This window comes from Schistocerca gregaria, chromosome X (assembly GCF_023897955.1).
Source record: "Schistocerca gregaria isolate iqSchGreg1 chromosome X, iqSchGreg1.2, whole genome shotgun sequence".
NCBI classification, from domain to species: domain Eukaryota; kingdom Metazoa; phylum Arthropoda; class Insecta; order Orthoptera; family Acrididae; genus Schistocerca; species Schistocerca gregaria.
In genome coordinates, this window is record NC_064931.1 from 670,085,127 (window position 1) to 670,108,966 (window position 23,840).

Below are 23,840 nucleotides of genomic sequence, written 5' to 3' on the forward strand. Positions count from 1 at the left end.
GGTATAGTACAGAAGTTAAGTGATCTGTAATCTCTGCTCAGTCTATAAGAACTGTCTTTTTTATGTACTAAATGGATCGGTGATGCCCAGTTACTAGCAAAAGGCCGAACCATATCTGAGTGCAAAGGTCCGTTTACGATTTCTTTAGCTGCCCAATGTCTATCTGGGACAAGTCTCGTTGCACTGGGGTAGATTGAGAGACCTTGTAATATATGAATGTAACGCTTTCTCCCTTGAACAATACCTCGAAATGCATTTTGTCTGTATTTTGTATTGACCGTGTGATTTCCTGTTGCCTACATAATCAGGTAAAAAATTGGTGGTTTGCACTCCACTTGCCTGCGCATTTTATCTCTTCCGACCTAGTGTGTCGATATGCTGCTGCACCTGAGTTTGAGGCTGCTGCTCCTGATGCTGCTAAGCTGCTTGTCACTCGTGCATGCTGTCCAACTGTTCTTAACGATTCCTATTACTTCCAGTAACTCTGAATTATTTTGACATAGTAATGCTTTCTTCCATACCGCCTCCTGTAATATGGTTTGAGTCCTGTCTGTCTCCTCATCAGTGCCGGCTATAATTTTCGTCAATTTTTTCTTTTATGTGCCCATACTGTTGGGCCTAAATTGTCCATGTACCTCTGCACTGTGTGTCGAGTAATACAACAACTAATCATATCATTAGATCAGTATAGCGAAAGTTTGAGGTGGTGTAGAAAATGCGCCCCCATAATTGACACAGATACACCTGATATCACAAGATTCCAGTTGAAAGTGTGCCGCAGTCAAAAATGTGTCCAGTGACGTGTTCCCCAACGATGCATTGTTGTGTAGTTAATGGCATTTTTTCTGCCTTAGTGGGAATGTTTCTATGGTACAGTGCTTACTGTGGAACGAGCAGTAGTACATTGTTGCTGATATGTGAAATGGCAAGGGTAAACACATTCATGCATGGTTGCTCCAAATTCCTCATGAAATCACAATATTTACTTCGGTGAGGAGCTACTGTTGTGCGAGGTGTTCATATGCTGTCCACTTGAGGCCAAGAACCTTGAGTCAATGGTCGTCCGATGCGAGGGGTCGGCTGCTTTCGCTAAAGCTCAGTTAATCGACGTTCCACGACACTTCTGTGGAGTCCAATATCCCTCACATCACACATTACCAGCTTCATGTGGGAGTGTAAGCCTTTGTACTTCTCCAGAACCACTTCTCTCCTGCCATGGCTACATGGCTCCCTGTGTATCATTAGTAATATTTCTTACATGAGAATCTGCTTCCTTATGTCACTGCAGTACTGCATGGAGTCTATTAGCCAAGTGTAATTTTATATCTATACTCTTCAGTGATGGTGGAAGCTTGAGCATCCATATTCTGCATAAGCTATTATCTGAAAAAATATTAGGTCCCAGTCTGTGCCTCTCATGTTGACATAGTTGCAAATGTGTTCTGATTCTGATGTTCTCTTCATACAAGGCTTTCAATATCTGTTGTTCAGGCATCTGCTTTTTATCACATCGAACATGTTTGATGTAGGTGGAATGGCAATAATGTCTCTAGTGATATGAGAATATTTGGCGAAATTGTTCAACACTACTACAAATTTGTGTGTATCGTCCATCACTCCATAGCTTTGTAAAATGATTTCAGTTGTTTGGAACGTAGTATGTTGGTTGCTGGGCTGGAGTGGTGGTAACTTTGGAATGGTTCGCACTCGCCACTGTTCAGCACTACCCATTCACTGGAGAGGAATTGCACTGCCAGATTCGTCCGACGAAAGGTCCTGGCACACTTGTGGCGTGGTTAAACACTCGGTGAACAATTCACACGATTGTGCAGTTAATAATGGCATGGTTGAGTCCTTGGAACACACATGACTCTGCTCTAGCGGTCACGGATAATAACACTAATTGAGCGGAAACATCGGGTTCTGAACCGACGCGGTTGAATATGGTGAGGTTGTCTCTTGCAATAACACTGGCTGATTATAAAACTGTCCCACCTGTGTGTATCAGGAATCCTATTGCTTACGTCCCGAGTCCTGTTCTCAATCAACAAATTCTCACGTCTTCTCTGAACCTCCTCAGTACATGCACAAGTCTTACAATAAGCTATTTCCTTCTGTCTTCCTTCCCTGATCCTTTTTTCCTCCACTGAAGTTACATAATCTAGCACTATAGCCTATACTTTGTTAAGTGTATTCCTAGTGCTTCCTAGTTGCTCTGCACTGCTCTCTTGGAAATGAGCTATTCTAGCTGATAAAATTCTGAGTGTTTCCCCCCAGACAGCACTCTGTGGAATTCTAACTTGTGTATGTGACATAACTGAAAATACTTCTTATGCATGGAAGTCTTACAGCCAAACTGCAACTTATCTTCCAAAATTGTCTACTATTTTCTGTTGGTCTGAAAAAGTGACATAAACAAATGGAGCTTCCCTATGACTTAACGTTCCTACAGATGTATCACTTGTTTAAGATTTTTCTCCTACATGGATTGTATTTGCTGAAAATTTCAAATCTCATTCTTTATACCAAATGAGATGGTTCATTGTAACTGATGTGATGTAATAATTGTGATTCCACATTTACACATCTACATTTATAATTTTCGTTAGGTCTTCTGTCTGTGAGACTCATTAAATTGTGAATTTCCAAAGAATTATCAGAGTTCTATAATTAATCACTCTGTCTATCAGAGGCCCATGAGTTTATGTCAGCCTTATATTTCAGTATATCCCAGATTGCTCTTGACTCCTTGTTCTGCTTTCAGTATAAACTGTTGATTTGTTGACTTATAACTGTCACATATCACTAAGAGATTTAAAGATAGAAAAATGCTTCTTGTTATCAAGTCAGTCAATACACAATCTGACATCTACGAATAATAGATAAGGTTTCTCATTTAAAAACCTTCAATTTTAACATCTATTTAGGAAAACGTTATTTATTTAATATAATTCAAATATTTACGCACTAGGGAATTGTAATCTAGCATGAATCTGAACTTCAATAGCATTGTAACATAAAGCTCTAAATACTTTTGCTACAATGGCAGAAGCAAATATATTCTTAATGACTCTAATATTTTAGTGACTTTATTAAGAAAAGGAAAGCTTTCCACTAGTGGTGAAAAGTTCAGGCTCCAGAGTTTGAAAGTAACTGAAATTTAAATGCACAAGTATACTGTCATGAGTTAATTTGAGTATTTGATGGAATAGAATCAGCAAAAACATTCATATCTGGATTTCGAATTCTCATGACTTCTTAATCTGAATGTAGCTAAATTACAGAGTCCTGAGCTCTGGAGCCTGCAGAGACATATTTAGACTACAACTATGATCCAATTTACACTGACTGATCTAAACATTATGACCACTGCCAGATTCAAGACTGAATGTCACCTGGTGATATTGTGGGCAAGTGAGGCGGAAAAGAAACGAATGGAAATCATTTTTGCAAATAAACGGACTGTAAATGGGGAACCCACAAGCATAAACGACAATGACATAAGGCAGATTGTTATGGCTCAGCCCCTAGGGTAAGTGTCTTGAATACTACTGCCATGATCATCTATGGAAGCTGGTCCAAGGACAGGGAAACTACGAGAAAGCGACAAGTTAATGTATATCTACATCTATGTCTATATACATACGCCACAAGCCACCATATGATGCATGTCGGAATTTACCTTGTATCATAAATAATCATTTCCTTCCTGTTCCACTCGCAAACAGAGTGAGGGGAAAGCGACTGTCTATATTCTTCTATATGATGACTAATTTCTTTTATCTTGTCTTACGATGGCGGTAGTAGAACTATTCTGCAGTCAACTTCAAATGCTGGTTCTGTAAATTTTCTCCATAGAGTTTCGCGAATCCCTTGAGAGATTCCCATTTGAGTTCACAAGTATCTGTAATACTTCTGTGATAATCGAATCTTCTGGCAACAAATCTAGTACCGCACTTTAAAACTGCCTCGATGCAAGGTGTACCCAGGATCTGAACTAAAGGGGGGGGGGAGGAGGGGGTACAGGTCATACTAGTCTCAGGAAACAAGAACTCGAGACAACATACAGCACTTCTTATTAAATAAAACAGTAAACCAGTGAAAAACTGCTTTTAATAAACATTTTAAATACAAGAATGCACTTGTACAATCCGAGAAAACATGCATAATTTCTTATTAAATAAAACAGTAAACTAGTAAAAAACTGCGAATATCTTCTGGGGGCGGAAACAGCCCCCTCCCCCCCCCCCCCCCCCCCCCCCCAGCCCCTCGCTGGGTACGCCCATGCCTCGATGCCTTCCTTTAATCTGGCCTAAGTGGGATTCTAAGCAATCGAGCAAATCTGAAGAATGTGTCACACCAGTGTTCCATATGTGATCTCCCCTTACAGATGAACCACACTTTCCTAAAATTCTCCCAACAAACCTATGTCGATCATTCACTTTCCCTACGACAGTCCTTACAGTCTTGTTTCATTTCATCTCAATTTGCAACTCTATGCCTAGATACTGAATGAACGTGACAGTGTCAAGCAGCACACCACTAATGCTGTACTCTTAACATTGTGGGATTGTTTTTACAAATTATCTGTGTTAACTTACATTTTTCTACATTTAGAACAAGCTGCCATTCATCACACAATTAGAAATTTTAATTTTATCTAAGTTATCTCTTATCATCCTATGGTCACTCAACAGCGACAGCTTCCCCTCCACCATGGCACCATCAGTAGACAGCCACTGATTGCTGCTCACACTGTCTGTCAGATCATTTATGTATATAGGCAATAAGAGCAGTTCTATAACACTTCCCCACGACACTTCTAGCTGTTCCATTGTCTCTGATGAACACTCGCCATTAAGGACAACGCATTGAGTTCTATTAATTATTAAGTCTATGATCCACTCAATATTTGAACCTATTCCATATGCTCCTACCTTCATAATAGCCTGCTATAGGGCACTGTGTTGTATGCTTTCTGGAAAATGCTTTCTGTCCACACTTTATCACGGAATTTGGAGATTGAAGGCTTACTCAATCTGGAAAGTAGAGTGGGCGGAAATCTGCAACAGATCTGACAATACTGTCCAATGCTAGTCCAGCCACAAACCTTTCAAATCACATTGATCAGCACACACAGTCGAACATGAGGCTCCATAGCAGAAGACCCCTATGTGTTCCCATGTTGAGTGGACGACATCATCAATGACGAATGCAGAGAGCGCAGGATCGTCGAGATTATACCATGTATGTATTGAAACATATTGCCTGATTGGATGAGTCATGTTTATTGTTACACTAGGTCCATGGTCATGTCAGGATACACAGTCATCCAGTGAAATGGCTGCTTGAAACATGCAACGTACCACGGACACAGGGCAGTGGGTGCAGTGTTGTACTATGATGGACAGTCACCTGGGCTCCCGTGGGATATGTGGTAGTAATCTAAGGTACAAGAGAGCTGAGCACTACATGAGAATTATTGTGGACCACTTGTGTCCTTCAAGCACGATGTCTTCCCTGACAGTGAATGCATCCTCCAGTTGGATAACTGTTCATGTCACATGGCCATAATCGTGATACAGTAATTTGAGGAGTGTGATAGTGAACTGATGTTGATGTCTTGGCCACCAAAATCGTCTGAACTGAATCCAATGCAACACATATGGCACATCCAGTCAATAGTTTTGTGCCAACAAACCATCGACGCGTAATTTATTCTAACTGTCTGACCTGTGCGTAGAAATCTGGTACCACAGACATCTACAAACCTATTAAGAACTTTTCGAATTCATCCCACGCAAAATCGCAAATTTATTTCGTTTCAAAGATGTACCAACACATAATTAAACAGGTAGTCATAATTATTTCGCTCATCAGTGAATGTGGTGTAATAGAAAGATACCGACAAATTTCGAGAGATTGCAGAGGATGGCTTGAGAGTGGGAATCCTCTTCCAGAACTATCATCAGACGACAGTAAAGACCAGAGAAGGGACGTTGGCCAACACCTACTTCTAGGCCACCCTTTCGCTAGTAACTGTGAGTTTGTATGCTATACAGTTTTTTTAGAGAGATGCTTGTACGGTTTCGTTGCCATCTAACATCTTCAGTGCTGGTAGGCTCACAGTGAGGAGCTTTGCTTGCAGTCCACCAGTGAACAAATTACCAAAGTGACTAATTTTGTTTGCCATGCTTTTAGATGTTCAACGTCAACATTTTGTTGAAACAATCTCTTTTCCAGAATATCTGCCCCATTAATCACTTTTTATCCCTGAATCCAATAGATTTGAAGCACTTTGTCCAGGTTAGAGCTAGCTGGTGTTGTGCTACTGTGATTTGGTTTCCTGTTGCTTAGCAGAAAATGTAGTATTTTATTTTTCTTCTATTTCGTTATTTATTCATTCATCTTTAGACCATTCAGTACAACATTGTCGGAAATGACAGATACAGTACCGAAATAATATGACAGTGTAACAAAAATGTATGGCACAAACTGCAGGATAAATTGCTCACACAAAGACGAGCACATAATGTTATATGAACATGAGTCTGAAAACTCTTTGTTTCCATGGTTAAACTCATTTTCTTCAACTCATTAATTATGAGAAACACACAAGAGCAGAGCGATAGAATCGTGAAGAACACACACTCTTTATGACCTCTGGTTATGTGTGCACTGCCAGTGTTTTGTTTTACATGTCCCTGTTGCCATGAGACATAAGTCATAGCTTGTTTACAGGTAACATCAGGTGTTCCAGCGATGAGTACGACCATTGCTTCCACACGAATTACTATGTAGAATTAATCCCTGACTTGGTAAGTGAAATGGCCGTGTACACGTATGCAGAGATGTCAGATGCCCATTTGATATATAGATTAAATGATGGGAATGGTGGTGGCGCTCGACGTTTGTACCAGGAGAGGTTTCTGCTGTGAAGGTGCCCAGACAGGAAAGTGTTTGAAGCCACTGATTGTCCACTTATGGTACTGGGTTCTAAATGCCTGATACTCGCAACCGGTGGAGGCCTAGACGGACGAGCACACTGGATCAGGAGGTGGCAATTCATGATGAAGTTGACGACAACCCTAGTATCAGTACAAGACATGTAGCTGCAACACTGAATGTTGACCAGATGACTGGCGGGTGTTACATGAGAACCAGCTATATATTTTACCAGATATGTGAAAAGACATGCCTCTAGCTGTATGACAAAACATGTACTTCATGCATGATGGAGCACCCCGTCTTTTAGTGTTAATGTCTGTTGTCTTCTACATAACACATTCGGTGCCAGATGGATGGGAAGAGATGGACCAACTGCATGGCCTTACACGCTCTCTGGACCTAAGCCCACTGGACTTTACTTGTTTGGCATTTGAAAGCTCTTGTGTATGGAACCCCTGAATGAGATGCTCAGATTCTCTGTGCCAGTATTATGGAAGGCTGCTGAACCATACACATACTCCAGGGATACATCAACACATGCGACATTCACTATGTGACACATTGAAGCATGTATCAATGCACACATAAGGTATACACCTTAGATAAAGAGTTGCATGTGTATGCTGGCGCATTCTGTTTGTATGGGTTTTTACATAATGTATGAGTTGGAGAAAATGAGTTGGAACACAGAAGCAAAGTGTTTCAATACTCATATAACATAATTTCTTCATTTACATGTGAGGAATGTGTCCTGCTATTTGTACTGTACATTTTTGTTACAACCTGTACATACATATAAAAATAAACAAATTAGGAGAGGATATGGGGAGAATTTGGCACTAAGTGAGACATGGCCTAATCAAAGCACTACTCCACCATTCACCTTAGCAACTTAACAAAACTGTGGGAAATCCAAACAAGTACATGGTTGGAACGAAAATGACAAATACAGAGTCTGCATTGCAACTGCAACATACACGAGAAGTAAATCAATGACATAACTAGGACATGAAATTTTGATATAAAACACCGCCAAAAAATAAAATAAAATGAAATAATAACATTATATAACACTGCTGAATAGTAAAACACACTAAAAATCACTGACATTATATCTGTCACAATCAATGTAGCACCAAATGCCTGCTCTGAGGAGGGCATTACACAGCATCTGAAACACAGGAAGCATAAAACGAATAGCACAAACATTCTTTTGCAAATTCATCTGCATCTGCATGTACATAGATACTCCGCAAACCGCCGTATGGTTCGTGGTGGAGGGTACCCTGTACCACTACATGCACTAACACAGTTAAGAGTATCAGAAGAATGCAACAGTAAATGAAGGGCTAGTGTTTCTATTATGACTAAGGTAATCATTATTGGTTTGCTGTTCACGAAGTCTAGCTCTTCTCATCAACACCCATTTGTGTATGAACATGGAGGTGGAGTAAGCAAACAGAACTGTTTAAATAGGCGCTTCCAGTGAGACCTAGTAGAGCTGAGTGACAAGATTCGAATAGCCCTTTCCTGTAATGTATAAATTTCACTGAATTTGTTATCGGTTTTACTCGAAAAAACAATTCCATGATCTACAAGAGACTGGAAGCAGCCAAAATAAACCATTATATACCCACATCAGGAGTAAACTTTATAGATAATTCTCTAAGTAAAACATGCAGAACTAGGTCTCTGCAAGAATTTAGTTATATGGTCTTTGTAATTTAACTCTTGCTCAACATACATACCTAAAAGTTTTGTGCATTCCTCTCGTTTCCACCCAGTACTTGTTGGAGATCTTGGTTTTGATTTATCTTTCCAAACTGAATGTAATTTGTGTCTATCTTAATAAGGGTCAGCATGTTGACACTGAATACAAGAACTTGAGGACTTGATCAGTTATTGTGGACAGAAATTCCTTAACATCGTTTGCTATTTCTTAAGTGTCAGTTGCAAACAATATGATCTTGGCTGCAGCTTCTGAGATGAGTATGCGATGTAAGTAAATAAAGAACAAAAGGGTACCTAACATACTATACTGTGGTACACCTATTTCGACTTTGTATAAGGTACTAATGTGATTTTATGATTAGAATGAGTAGATGTGAATTCCATAACCCGAGATCTATTTTGCAAATATGACTGAAACCACTTGTTTTCTATCCCTTTTATCCCCATTGTTTCCAGCTTATCTCAAAGAATTTCATGACTAGCGGTATCGAAAGATTTAGAAAGATCTAAATTAACTCCTACAACAATAATGTTGTTATCTAGGTTTGTATCTGGTTCGTCTACGTAAACACTTACCACTCTTTCGCCGGCCAGGGTGGCCGAGCGGTTGTAGGCGGTACAGTCTGGTACCTCGTGACCGCTATGGTTGCAGGTTCGAATCTTGCCTCGGGCATGGATGTGTATGATGCCTTTAGGTTAGTTAGGTTTATGTAGTTCTAAGTCCTAGGGGACTGATGACTTCAGAAGTCAAGTCACGTAAGGCTCAGAGGCATTTACCACTCTTTCTGTGCTGCTACCCGTTCGACAGACATGGTTTCAATTATTCAGAAGACTGTGGTCGTTTCAGTTACTTCAGAGAATGTTGAGAGGAGTGAAATGGGTCGACAGCTTCCAATCTTATGACTACTACCACTCTTGAATAAAGGTATCACTTTCGATATTTTTAATCTGTTGACAAACATTTGCTCACTGAATGATATATTAAGAGTTGAGAGCGAGCAAAGGGTTCTGCAGTTTGTGAAGGAGTACCAATTATGACTGTCGTTCATCATCCACACCCCACTAACCTTTTGCAGTGCAGGCTTTTAATCACTTTTACTCCTTCTTACATCACTACCTGGAACTAACCTCACACTGTGAGCAGATGTACGATATCTAAGTCTGTCTTGATTTGCGAAATCTAAGCTAAGTGTGTGGGAAACATTTATGAAGTAATTATTTATGTAAAGTGGCTGGTCTCTTTTGCCAATTTTGATATCATCAACGTCTTTAAATGTTATTTCCTTTCCTTCATGGATCTTACTTGTTCCATTCGGTACAATATCTAAGACAGATATTGATTTACTGCCGAAAATTCTTATTATGCTCTTGTTTCTAAGTAGTTTGGGCTTTTTTGTTACCTGTGATATATTTCTTATAAGTCTTTACGTATTCTATAAATTGAAGACCTGTGGATCTTTTCATTTGTTAACTGAACATTACTGAAGTCCTACAGAAAATCTTAATGCCTGATGTAATCCAGAAACTAGATTTAATGATCCAGCATTAATGGAATCTACTCAATTGCTTTGAAAACACATTTCAAAATTGGACACTAATGTTGAAGAAAAAGCAATGTTTGTACCTAAGAATATAAGCATAACTAAACAAGATTTGCTACTTAGAGTAACGACAAAAATAATACAATTCCCTGCAAAAAAATCTTTTCTATAGGAAAGAAATACTGCCCTTTCTCTCATGAACTACTGCTGGAACTGTAAGGAAGAGGTCATTATGATCAAGTAGCCATATGTCAGTATTAATAATTTCTATCTCTGTGGTGTCGGCATTTGAAAATGTGTTGTCTGTAAGACATATCTATTTCCATTTGTTATTCTTGTGGTGCTGTTTGTAAGAGGAAAGATCTTGACACCCTGCAATACATTAAGAAACAGCTCTCTTAATGCAGAATCATTCACGAGGTTTACATTAAACTCTCCACAGACAATTATGGCGATTTTTTTCCATAAACATAATGTCCAGCAGAGACTCCAGTTTCTTAATGTAGGAGTCTATGTATCTATTAGGTTCTCCATATACCGCAATAATTATTATGTTAATCAGTTTTCCATGCAACTGAACAGCAGCAGTTTCAAAATGCTTTCCAGTACTCAATGCTTCTGCCTCACACCAAATTTTCCTTTCCACGTTAGATTTAAGAAAAATACAAACTCCACCACTTTTGGCGTCCTTCTTAGAAATCTGAAAAGCCAAATTACAGTGATTAATGTTCATGATACCTGATTCAGAATCCCTGTATCGGTGATCCATGATACACATATGGTAAACTGTAACTTTAGATTCAAAAAGGTTATTTCTCAGACTCTGGATATCATAGCTTAAAATATGGAAACCTCTATGACAGAGAGTGGTACAGCTGTGCTCACACTTTGCTGTCTAATAGCTGATGTTGTTTTGAGTTGAGGTGGCAATAGCTCTTAAGCACGATGGGTTTTCAGCACCCTGTTTGTGTTTCCTTTGTCTGTATTGTAATGATCTCTGTAGCAGCTACTGGTGAGAGTGGATCGACTGCTGCCAGTGAAATGTATCCTTCTGCTGTCGCTGGTGTCTGATCTCTAGTTGCCAGAGCAGCTGGCAGTGAAAGGTCTCCCACTAGTGGTTAATTGTCCTCCGCTGCCAATGAAGTGTACTGTGGTACTGATGCAGGGTCCTCTGCTGCTGATGAAGGTTCCTCTGCTACTGATGCAGGGTCCTCCATTGCGATGTGCAGGATCCTCTGCTGCCATTGTAAGGTCTACTGATGGAGATGTCCCGGTCTCCTCTGTATGTGACCTGGCCTCTGCTGTGTGTGACCTGACCTCTGCTGGAGGTGATTTGACACCATCTTCGTGTGACCTGACTGCTGCTGCAACAAGACATGATTTCAAAACCCTTAGAATTTCAACTGCCTTAGTTTCTTTCCCTTTTCTATTCCGGTGGCGACATATTACCCCAAATAGTAAATGTGCTGTACATTTCTTACTTAAATATTTAGTTCATTCTTTAATAGATTTTTTGAAGGTTCATTATGTATTTAAACACTGATTCACATTATCAATGTGGGAGAAAGTGAGATTTGCCTAATAACTCAGTTTATATTTCCTTGCAACTTGTTAAAAATTTATTTTCCTCAATTTAAATGTATCACAGTAACATTTGATTTCCTGAACCTTATCCATTCATTTTTTATGTCTGTAATCTCCTCCCTGTTTTTCAACATTCCTGCCGCTCATCTTCTCCCCGTTGCGTAAATAGTAAAGAAATCAGGCCATTACAGAACTTGATCGAATATTTCAGATATCGGAATAATGAATTTGACCAATAATGAAGTTCTCATAAAGAGGACGCATGTAATAATATATATACATTTCTAAAAAAAAATCTAGTGCAAACTTTCCTAATTTCGATAAAATAATTACCTATTTCGTCTTGTAAAGCAGTCCGAAACTCTCCTCAAATCTAGGCATTATTCGACTACCTTGGGTTTTTGTTCTTTGCTCATTTCCATGCAGTTTCTCTCTCCGTTTTCTGATCTTTACTTCATTCTGTCGTCATAGCCAACACGCCAAAGATCCCATGGAAGGCAGGCGACATTAATGGTAGAGCGAGCGGCTTTGATAGGTTTTCGTATCGTCAAAATAACGCAGAATTAGTTGAAGTTAAACAAGAGATTCGTCGCAGTTGAAGAATTACGTAGGTAAGAAAAGTTTGGGTTCAAAAATTTGTTTGACTACTGTTTGTATACTATCTTATTAAGAATCAGATTTTGTGGAAGATTGTTGATTACTTTCATAAAATGTTAAAGGAGAGTAAATAAACAGTACTTTAATTCAATAAAACGTTTCGCACGACTGCATGTACATTATATTTCGTGTGGGTGTGTGTGTGTGTAGATGTGTGTGTACATACGTGCGTGCAATTTGTAATGGCCACCATTACTCAAGGTTATTTTACATTGCTACTGTTTTTTCATGTGACTAAATAATTATGTGGTTGAGGTTCTGAGTGCTAACAGTTTGCTTCGAAATAGCTCTCTTGTTATCACTGAAAAGTTCCTATTATCAAATCTTCAAGGTTTTGTGTTATAGTAGTTGTCAGCTTCGGGAATGACGTTGCCGTGAATGTCGCTGGTTTTGCTAAGTTTGGATGACGCGTAACTAAATGTAAATACGTAGTATGGCTGCATTTAATACAACTGTTTGTGGTGCGGTATCAGTTTAGTAAACTGTAGCTTTGAAAGCCCGTCTCCTGTATGCGCAATTTAAGTGTTTCATAAAACTATGAAGAAAGTTCGAGTATTAGCACTGTTAAAATGTGTATATCATCGTATCCAGTATAAATGAGATGATCAGAATGTTAAGTGTTCGTCGTACCCATGAGATTCTGTTTGGACGTGGGTTAACTCATTAATACTTTATGCTTTTTATATGGTAGACATGAGTTATCATACCTGTGTTGTCTTTCATACTCACGAAAAAGGCGTTGGTCGTGAGCACTGTAATAACACGAAGAAAAAAAAAGTAACAGTAATAAATGAAAAATCCCAATTTGTACCTTATCCTTTGATCGTTGTTTAGAGCGATATTACTTACGTCAATATACATGTACAATTTCAGATGCTGTGAAAATTGGAAGAATTTACTTACAGAATGTCAATCACCAACTCTCTGTTCCAAATGTGAAAATATTTTGTTGATGGCTACCTGCATAGGGAGAAACATACACCATGATAAAATAAGGGAAATCAGAGCTCATGCAGAAAGATATAGTTAAATTTTTCCACTTGCTATTCAAGATTGGAGAACTAGTTTGGAGGTGGTTTGGTGAATCCTCTGCTGGGCACTTACATGTGATTTGTAGTGTGCCCGTCTAGAGGTAGATGTATTAAGAAGTTCATCCTTGACAGCTTGTGTATCAACACATCAGTGAAAAATACCAATCTTTATTTTTGATTCAGTAAAATATAATTTCTGCTACAGTTACAAAAAAATTATATCCTGTCTTCTCCATGCTTTGGGGAAAGAAAATAATGCTAAAATCCAGTTTTTGTTAAGAACAGAGTTTATAACATCGTGGTATTTTTGAAGTGCTGCATTAATTAATATTGTGTGTTCGAGACTGAGATGATTGATGTCCATGTGAACCATTCCCACTGTAGTGGTGTACCTTGGCCTAGTCCTCTCCCACAAATATTAACACAAAAATAATTTTGTGTAAATGTGTCCCCTAAACATCATATCCCACAGTGACTAACAGTTGCTTTATGTTGTGTGTTGTGATAATTTTCCCTTCATGCTGTCTGAGCAATTGTCTGAAGTTGATGAGAACAAGTTAGAATTATGCAGGACAGTCTTCAGGCTTTCCACAGGAATCTGTTTATCATTATAAAGTAACTTATAAAAAAAATTTACAAATGAAGTATCGTATCAGAAGAAAAATGCCCCAAGAAAAGTATACTGTAAAATTACGAGAGAATTGTTGGAGTACTTTCCTTAAAGAGGTGAGAGCTAGTTAAATTTTCATGGGCTATTTGCACAATAATTAGTAATGATGTGAACTGAGTCTTTTATATTCACATTACAAAATATTTTGTACACAGACTGATCATTGACAACATTCGTGTTCTTTTCCTTTTAAAAATAAAAAAGATGACCTACAGATGTGAGTAACCACCACCTTTTATACATTATAATAGAGATTTTTCCATGGCATGGGAGGAATTATAAAAGAAACTTTTTCCATTTATTTTTAAGCAGCACATATTTTCCTTACAGCCTGTTTTTCAGCAATGAAGGTATTCTTTCTTAAAGATGGCAATATTGTGAAAAGAATTGATTGCTACCCACAAATAGAGAGGAGGAGATGCTGAGCTACAGACAGGCACAATAAGATCTGTTACACACACACACACACACACACACACACACACACACACACACACACACACAAAAGTTGCAGGCACATAACTACTGTCTCTGGTGGGATAGCTTGTGAGAAGTTCAAAAATGAAGGGTAAGTAACTGTTGCCAAGTAGGTCCCTCTTATCCTGTGGTCTGATATACTAACCCTTCCTAAATATTTTGGAGATCTAGTATAGTTGCCACATACCAGGTACAATTCCTACGGTAAAGACAGTTCCATTTCACTGTTACTCAGTATGACATATTTACAAAATTGTTCAGTTCAGTGCTTTGTTTTATGATATATAAACTGCTCTTCAGACCCAGATACATTTCCATCACCAACCACACATCATATTAAAAAGTAGAGAGGATTGGAGATTTTTGTAGTCATTTTAATAGTTCTTGTACATATTTGGAACACTTTTCTGATTAACAAAATGCTGGTTTTGTTTCCTATTTCAAATTAAATATCATGCAATTCACTATAAGAAGGAAGAGCAGGTAATCAATTATTTCATTTGATGGAATCCCCTTTGTGATTTCTTCTATGCAAGTTGTTGTTGATGTCTGTCTGCAAATTAGTTTTTTATTCATCCAGGGATCATCTCACAACGATACAGGATTTGTCGAGGTAATATAGTGCCAATGAGCAGAGCAAAATATAACACACAACATGCATAACATGCTGGTAGCATATGGGAATAGGACAGGTGTATGGCAGTGGCTTAGTTTAAGGAACCATCGTTGCATTTGGCCATAGGGATATAGGAAAATCACATAAAACCCTAATCAGAATGGCTGGAGAGAGCAGCTCCATCCTCATCAGTATGAGGTCAGCATCCTAACAGCTGCATTGCCTCATTTGGCAGACATAACTGTTATGCTTTATACAGCTTCACACATGATCCTTGTGAAAGCAGTAAACCCTAACCCTGTATTGAAATGTGACAAGGTACTGTAGTGTCACCATTCATTACAAGCCACCACTCTTGGTCCTCTAAGTAATCTTGAACTGTGTAATATGCATTACTTGTGAAGGACATTTTAGCTGCCTTTTTAAGCAAATGTGTTATCCACTACCTTTGGCAATTTGTTACTCAATTTTATGCGCTGGTGCGCTGCCTCTTTTTTTTAAAAGCTCCAAACTAGCTCTTGTTTCATGATTAGGAATAGAACTATTAGTGTAGTATTTAGTAATATTTTGTCTGATATGCCCCACAGATTGGTGTACATACTCACTTGTTGCAGTAAGGATCCCCAGAAAGGAATCTCATAGCTAAGAACTGAGTATATGTAGGCGTAATATGTCACAACATTGGCTGTTACCATCTGATGCTAACACCCTAGTACATACTATAATAGCTGACAATCAATGTCCATCCCTAAAAACTTTGTTGTTTGCTACACAACCTACAGGTTTTTTATCTATCCGTAATGTGACAAGAGTTGGTTCCTCTCCTTACGCTCAAATGCATACTGTTTGTTTTCTTTTTGTTGTGCATTAATTTATTACATACTGCCCAATTGTAAACATCATTTAGCATTTCATCCACTTTGTCTAACAGGCGTTCTTATGTCTTATCAGTGACTACGATGTTGATGTCATCAGCAAAGAGAACTTTTTTCCATATCTTGCTTATGTAGAATGTGATTTACGTATCTTGTCTGATTATTGTTTTACCAAACATTTACATTAGCGGATGGGTGAACATTCTCCACCTTTTGCATCCTGTTTCCCATGTTCGTAAATTCTGCAGTGGCTTTTATTGTACTTCTTCCACTTCTGAAAGTAAACTGTACTTCATTAAGGAGGTCCTGTCTTTCATTATTGTTTCAGTCATTTTTAAGAATGAAGACAGCAGTGAATGTGGCCGTTAGTTTCCAGTTCTCTTCACACTCATGCTTGCTTTAGTTATTTTAGGAAAAAAATGCCTAAACTAAAAGATACATTTATTATGTTTGTTAATTGGTCTTGTATGCATGCTTTGAGAATGGAGACGGGAACCTCATCTGTGCCTGCTGACCTTTTTTTTTTTTTTAAAAAAAAAAACTTGAGCTCTGTTGTGGGAAACATGATTGTGCTTTTTGTGTAAGTCTTTGTAGTGCTACATATGTTTTAGAAAGATTCTTCTGCAACTTCTTTGCAATACTGAAGAAATATTCATTTACAAAAGTTGCCAATTTCTGAGGACTCTGTTATTCTGTCCCCATTTTTTATTTATATACTATCACCCCTGTCTCTGCCCTCTCCAACTTCATGTTTTATAACGCCTCATACCACTTTGCTTTTATTTTCTGAATTATATATTAACTTATCATTGAATGTTTTTTTTTATTATTATTACCACAAGCGGTACCCACTTCTATTTATTTAAACATCTGTGATAGTGACATCTCATTGAATTGAGTGTACTGGCGGTGGTCTACATTTTTCTAACACAATATTTCGACATCGTACCTAGGCATCTTTATCAGGTGCTTCCTGTAACAGTCACAGGAAGCACCTGATTAAGACCCTAAAGTACGACATGGAAATATTGTTAGAAAAACGCAGACCACTGGCAGTATACCCAATGCGAGATGTCACAGAATTGCCGGGAAAGTCTAAGAAATTACATCTGTGATAGTGTTCAAGGGTCTGTGGGTTAGTGCACTGCTTTTACAAGGAACTGAGAAATTTAAGTGTTTATGAGAACTTTCTAAAACCTGCATTTACCCATCTGTTTTCCTATCTGGAGCAGTAGAAATGTTTACTTTCGGAAGTGTCATCTGCAAAATTGGTTTACCTAATGTGTAAAATATATAGGACCTAGTATCTAGATTGCTTTTTGTATACATTTCACCCCAGGTTTTATTTGCCAATATCTATAAAAAGTATGTATCTTAAGATCAGAGGAGATCCTTTTGTAGGCCTGCAGTTTTGTGGGTTTCACTGAGCGTGTCTTTAGCTCTATCTTCAGACAGTAATAATTTGAAATGCCGTGATCTCTTATAAATACTTTACAGTTTTCCCTGTCAGTGTCTGTAAGTACTTGATTTAAAATTGAAACAGAACTTCTTAAAATCATCTTTGCAGTGTTCACCATTTGTGCCACACTGAAAGTGTCCAAAAAGTTTAAGCAGTTACTACTAATTTTGCAGTGAACACATGGTGTGTCGTGAGGCAATCACACTGTTTTTAAAATAACTGAAAACCCTTACACACACAACTTCATATTATTTCAATTATTTTAAGTTACAACTAATTTCACCCTCAACATCTGTTTTGGCATTCGTGTCTCCACATATTATCATTCTAGTTTTGGGGATTTAGACCCATCTTACACCCTATGTTGTATGTTTGTTTGCAAGACAGTATATTGGATGAAGCGGATATTTCATATGTCTTGTGACCAACAGAGAGACAAATCATGCTTCTGTTATAAACATATTTAATGAAAGATTGATCTCCAGGCCTTGTGGTCTACAGTGACACACATGTTAGAACCCATGCAGATCACTATATGGCTGTGGACACTTATTAAAACACTATAGATTAAGGTTTGTTTTCCACTCACAGACTGAATATGGTAATAATTGCTACAAATGCAATTTCTTATTAGTATAATGTTATCTTGGCAGCCCTTTGGGGAATGGTATCTACAGAGCTGAATGATATTCCTAAATTCTTTCTTGTAGTTTCACAAGTAGGTTTTTTGTATGTTATTTGTAGTGTCTGTTACTTGAAACTGTTAAATATTTCTGCCATGGCTGCAGATTTTGTGTAAGTCAAACCTGATGAGAATTTATTGAAGCTGAGCTGTATGCCAGTATAGGTCAGTAGGTGATCCATTGATCAAATGAAGCCTGGTCTTTGCTTTACCTCACATTGAAATTACATGAGTTTCATATCAGCGCACACTCCGCTGCAGAGTGAAAATCTCATTCTGGAAACATCCCCTAGGCTGTGGCTAAGCCATGTCTCCGCAATATCCTTTCTTTCAGGAGTGCTAGTTCTGCAAGTTTCGCAGGAGAGCTTCTGTAAAGTTTGGAAGGTAGGAGACGGATACTGGCAGAAGTAAAGCTGTGAGTACCGGACGAGAGTCGTGCTTCGGTAGCTCAGATGTAGAGCACTTCCCCGGAAAGGCAAAGGTCCCGAGTTCGAGTCTCGGTCGGGCACACAGTTTTAATCTGCCAGGAAGTTTCATATCAGCGCACACTCCGCTGCAGAGTGAAAATCTCATTCTGGAAACATCCCCTAGGCTGTGGCCAAGCCATGTCTCCGCAATATCCTTTCTTTCAGGAGTGCTAGTTCTGCAAGTTTCGCAGGAGAGCTTCTGTAAAGTTTGGAAGGTAGGAGACGGATACTGGCAGAAGTAAAGCTGTGAGTACCGGACGAGAGTCGTGCTTCGGTAGCTCAGATGGTAGAGCACTTGCCCGCGAAAGGCAAAGGTCCCGAGTTCGAGTCTCGGTCGGGCACACAGTTTTAATCTGCCAGGAAGTTTCATATCAGCGCACACTCCGCTGCAGAGTGAAAATCTCATTCTGGATACATGAGCATACATTAATCATTAACTGTGAACAATTTCCCTCCAATACATTGTTTGCTCTGTTTTGTAGTATGGCCCTGAATGTGTGATACTAGTATCATTTTCAGATTAAAAAAAAAGCTAGAGTTATTTAGTACACTGAATTGCAAATTATTGATGTGTATTAGGAAAACAAATGGGTCAAATGTGGTGATGCTTCAGTGTCAGATGGACTGTTGGGTTGTAAATAGCTAATGTAACATGGCCAGAAATTAAAAACATAGAAAATTCTTTATGGATATGCTTATATGAAACAATCTATCCCACTCTCAATAAGTGTAGGGAGTTTCTCACAGACTCATTCATAGCAGATTACAGTGCACTGTAAGGAGTTTTTCTGAATGGAAAACATTGTACACCTCAGATCTCAGAAAAAATTATATTGTTTTCAAGATATAGAAAGACATTCATTCACTAAAAAGCCCATGAAAATTATTTGTGACTAGAAATCATAGTTTTGCAACAGCACCTGTGTGAGTTCTAAACTATTTACTCATATGGAATCTTTGAAGCTATATTTTCATATTACACCACTCCAAGGATTGTAGATTGTATTTTATTGGTCCTGTTGTCTACATAGCAGCTTATGCATTAGATATTGGACAAGTCAAGTTATAAATATACAGGCTGAAAGTAATTTCAAGGCATACATATGTAAGCTTACAATAATACACTTTACACGTAAGTAAGTATTTATATAACACATTTCATAAATTTAAATATTCTTCAATGGAGTAAAAGCAGTGATGCTGTAAATATGACTTTAGAGATTTTCCAAATGTATTGACCTCAGTGATAGCTTTTATGTTTTCAGGAAGTTTGTTATAAAGCTTAACTCCCATGTCAAAAGTACCTTTGTGGCACAGTGCTGTGCTGATTTGAGTCATATGTAAGTTTCTGTTTTGTCTGGTAAAGTGATCATGTATATCACAGTTTTTTTTGTAGTCTCCGGTCCTTGCCTATTACATTTAATTTAAAGAACAAAAGGGTTTCCATAATGTATACACATGGTAATGGGGGAATACCAGATTTCTTAAAGAGGGGTTTACAAGAGTCTCTAGGCTTGCACCCAAACAAGATTCTAATGGCCCTTTTTTTAGTTTAAAAGTGCTATTAGCTGTTTTAGAGTTTCCTCAGATGGTGACCCCATATCAAAGACGAGAATGAAAGTACGCATGATATACATTCAATACTGTTTTCTCACTACAGCATGATTTTAATGAACAAAGAAGATAACATGTTTTGCTCAGTTCAGCATTGAGATATTCAATATGCTTATTCCATCTGATGTTACTCTGCAGCCAAAGTCCTAAGAATTTGGTTTCAGTACTGTTACCAACTGGCTCGTCATTGATAGAGACTGATGGGATAAACATGCCCTTGTTAGGAACATTGTGGAATATTAGAGCAACGGTTTTCTTACTGTTTATTACAAGCTGATTACTCTGTGCCCAGTTACTAAGTTGTTTCGTGACCGTTTTTACTGTCTGCTGTAACTGTTCATCGTTGCCTCCTTTTAGTAGAATCGTGGTGTCATCTGCAAATATGATTGTTTTGTGTGCATCAATATTTAAGCTTACATCATTTATGTACAGAAGAAACAGAAGGGGTCGCAATACAGATCCTTGGGGCACACCAGATATATATTTCGTGTGACCTGTATAGCAATATGTACGAGAACCTGTCAGTGTTGGATACAGGCCAGTGATTAGGTGGCTTGTAAAGTAAAAGCAATTATGAACCTGAATGAGAATTGTTACACTTTTCACAGCTTCCATTTTTAGAATTTCATGCTTCTGTGCATATTTCTTGGCTGGATGCAGTATCTTTCTGTATGTGGAAGTTTTGGCAGTGATGGTATCTCGGATACCTTGTACAGCTATTTTAAAATGTTAGATCTTATTATACAGTCATGAATCAATAGCGTGAAATGAGTTGTATACTATATCAGTGTGTGGTGTGATATGATAAAATACAGACAACCAAAGTTAAAATGATGATAGTTGTAATGTTAGATGGCACCTTCTTGTGATTCTAATCATAATAGTTTGTTGAGATAAAAGTTGGATTTTCGCTATGTATTCTGCAAGTGACTGTTTTTGTGTTCAGGTTGTATTATTCTTGATTTGAGGCTGCGTTTTGTGTTGGACACACAATGGACTTCTCTATTCTATTACATAGCATCATTGTTCACTCAGAAGAGCTGGGGAAGTTGCTAAAAGTTTTAGTGATGACAGTAAAAAGTTCTAGTGTCTGTGTTATGAGTATGGCCATAACTTCAAAAATTATGAGCATATCTAAAATGTTATGTAGGAAAAGTCTGGTTGTCTAGAGGATGACTACTTGTGACAGCTGCAACATTGTAGCACTGATAAATAACTTTGCTTCAAATAATGACATTAGCCAGTAAAGTTTCAAAGGGATTTTTCTAAGGCTTTTGCATAGCATTGACAAGAAAAGTCAAAAATCTTCCAATAGGTGTACCCTCGGGCAAAACATACTGTATAAATATGACAACTGTGATGTGGAAATATCAGGTATTTCATGTGTGGCGAATCAGTGATTACAATGTATTTTCTAACTTGTTCATGGTAAATACAGAAGTAAATAATTCAGAATATTTTTCAAAGTACAATTTCAACTAACTTTTGTTTGTATTTATTTTATTATACATGGGCACAAACAAGCAAGGAAAATGACAATCATTTTTCAGTTACAGCATCCTCCTAATTGACAATTTTGTTGTGGTTCACTTCCTAAATAACTTAGTTTCTGACATTGGTCAGTCAAAGTGTACAATGAGGATTTTGTCTCTGAGCAATATTTAAGTTAAACTACTTTCCCTAAACAACAAAATTGAATTTTTGCACCCCTAAACAACAGCATTGAACTTTCACACTTTTAATCATATGCTAGACTTTGCACACATGAAAATTCGTGTGTTCCAGCTCTGCAACTCAGTTAAAAAAAAAAAAAAAGTTGTGCAAGTTTTGGTGACTTCACTGTCACCAATAACTGTATCTTATGTCCATCATTGTAGGTTGAAGCATTTTACTTTGTGATGTTCCTTTCTGCTCGATATTTGAGTGGTGGTTCATTCTTTGCTGCAATGGGATAATGAAACTACGTGGAAATATTTGTTCCTTAGAAAATTTGGCACTACTTAAAGATTTTAATGTGCTCTTAATTTTTTCTGCACACAATTGAAAAAGCGTGCTCATAAAATTTGGAAAATGTCTGCAGTAATGCATTGAATCTACGATCAACCTTATGCAGGCCTACTCAATAAAAATCTCTTTTTTTTTAATAATGTTTGCTTATTTTTTATTCTATGAAAAAAGTTCTAAGAACAAGTCAGTTCTCATCTAGAACTTATCAAAAGAAAAACATCACAATAATAAAACATTGAGCTGTGAATGTTTAATATGAAAATAATGAAGAAACTAATGCAGCTAAAGAATTTACTGTTTTCGCAACTATTAATAGTGGGCAAGAAAAGAACACTGTAATGAGTTGATTTATTCCACGCACTACATTTCAAAAGCTATCTTCCATCTGTGTGTTTAGGTGAAGTTTTTAGATAATTTCTGTTAAAAACACCTGAAGTTGGATGGTACCTTCTGAAATTTTTATTGTTAGTCAATGGGGGTGTGCTGAAAAGTAATGCCTCAGAACCGTAAAGGTTTTTAAAGAAAACAAACTTCATTAACATTCTACATATTTATTAATCATGTCTACATATTTATTTCTCAATGTAGTCATCCTGGCAACAAATACATTTCACGCAATGAGAGACCAGTTAGTTGATACCCTCACTGTAAAATGTTTGACTTCTCCAAGGTAAGGTTTGAAAATCGAATGGGGCCAAGTTGGTACTGTACAAAGGATGACAGTGAATCCAAGGCATCTAATTGTTGCAGATGTCACAGTGCTCCTATGTGGTCTTCCATTGTCATGCTGAAGGAGATGGGGCACCATGTGGGAACAAACTGTTCTGCGGTTAGAAGTTAGACTACAGCATGCTGTTTCTCATGCACTGACGTAGTTGTTACACACCACCAATTTACACGCTACACTTTGGAGCCCTCTGTTTGCAGGGGTTGAAATTTCTGCCAGTGAAGCATGAAAGTTGGCAGAGTAATGCTCATGGCATGTAATACCTCAACCAAAATTGCACACATAATAAAAAATTCTGAGACATTAATTTTCAGCACAAACTAGTAAAACAACTCTAGCAGAGGTTGGAAATTTTATTACTGCATACACATGTTGCCATGGTCATCACCATTTCATGTGGAGATGGACACGTGTCTAGAAGAGAAATGTGTCATCCATGGCCTATGGCTGAGAATAATTGTGGCATTTGCTTGGAATAATTTGCATAAACCTTTAAAGACCCGTATCAGGATGGTCATATCAAGTACATACATCTGTATTCTTTGTACATGAACTTTTTAAAATACTTTTCCATATGTTAAAATAAGCTGAAATGACCATAATACAGTTAAATGGACTCGAAGTAGTAATATATGCACAGTTTTATGTAATGCTACTTATGAATTTACCTGTTTCTACAAATCTTATTAGCGTGCTAGGACACAGGAAGGTAAGTAATACTTCATTTCTCATAACACAGTGAAGCAGGTCCAAT

The 23,840-nt window shown here is 37.8% G+C and overlaps 1 protein-coding gene across 1 annotated transcript in view; it reads left to right on the top strand.

Moving 5' to 3' along the window:
* The first annotated feature begins 12,297 nt into the window (after positions 1-12,297).
* LOC126298265 (serine-rich adhesin for platelets-like) overlaps positions 12,298-23,840 on the top strand; it is a 38,933-nt gene continuing 27,390 nt past the window's right edge. Inside the window, exon 1 of the mRNA XM_049989567.1 lies at positions 12,298-12,415. The gene's annotated coding sequence lies outside the window, so the exon portion shown is untranslated. The remainder of the gene's footprint in view (positions 12,416-23,840) is intronic.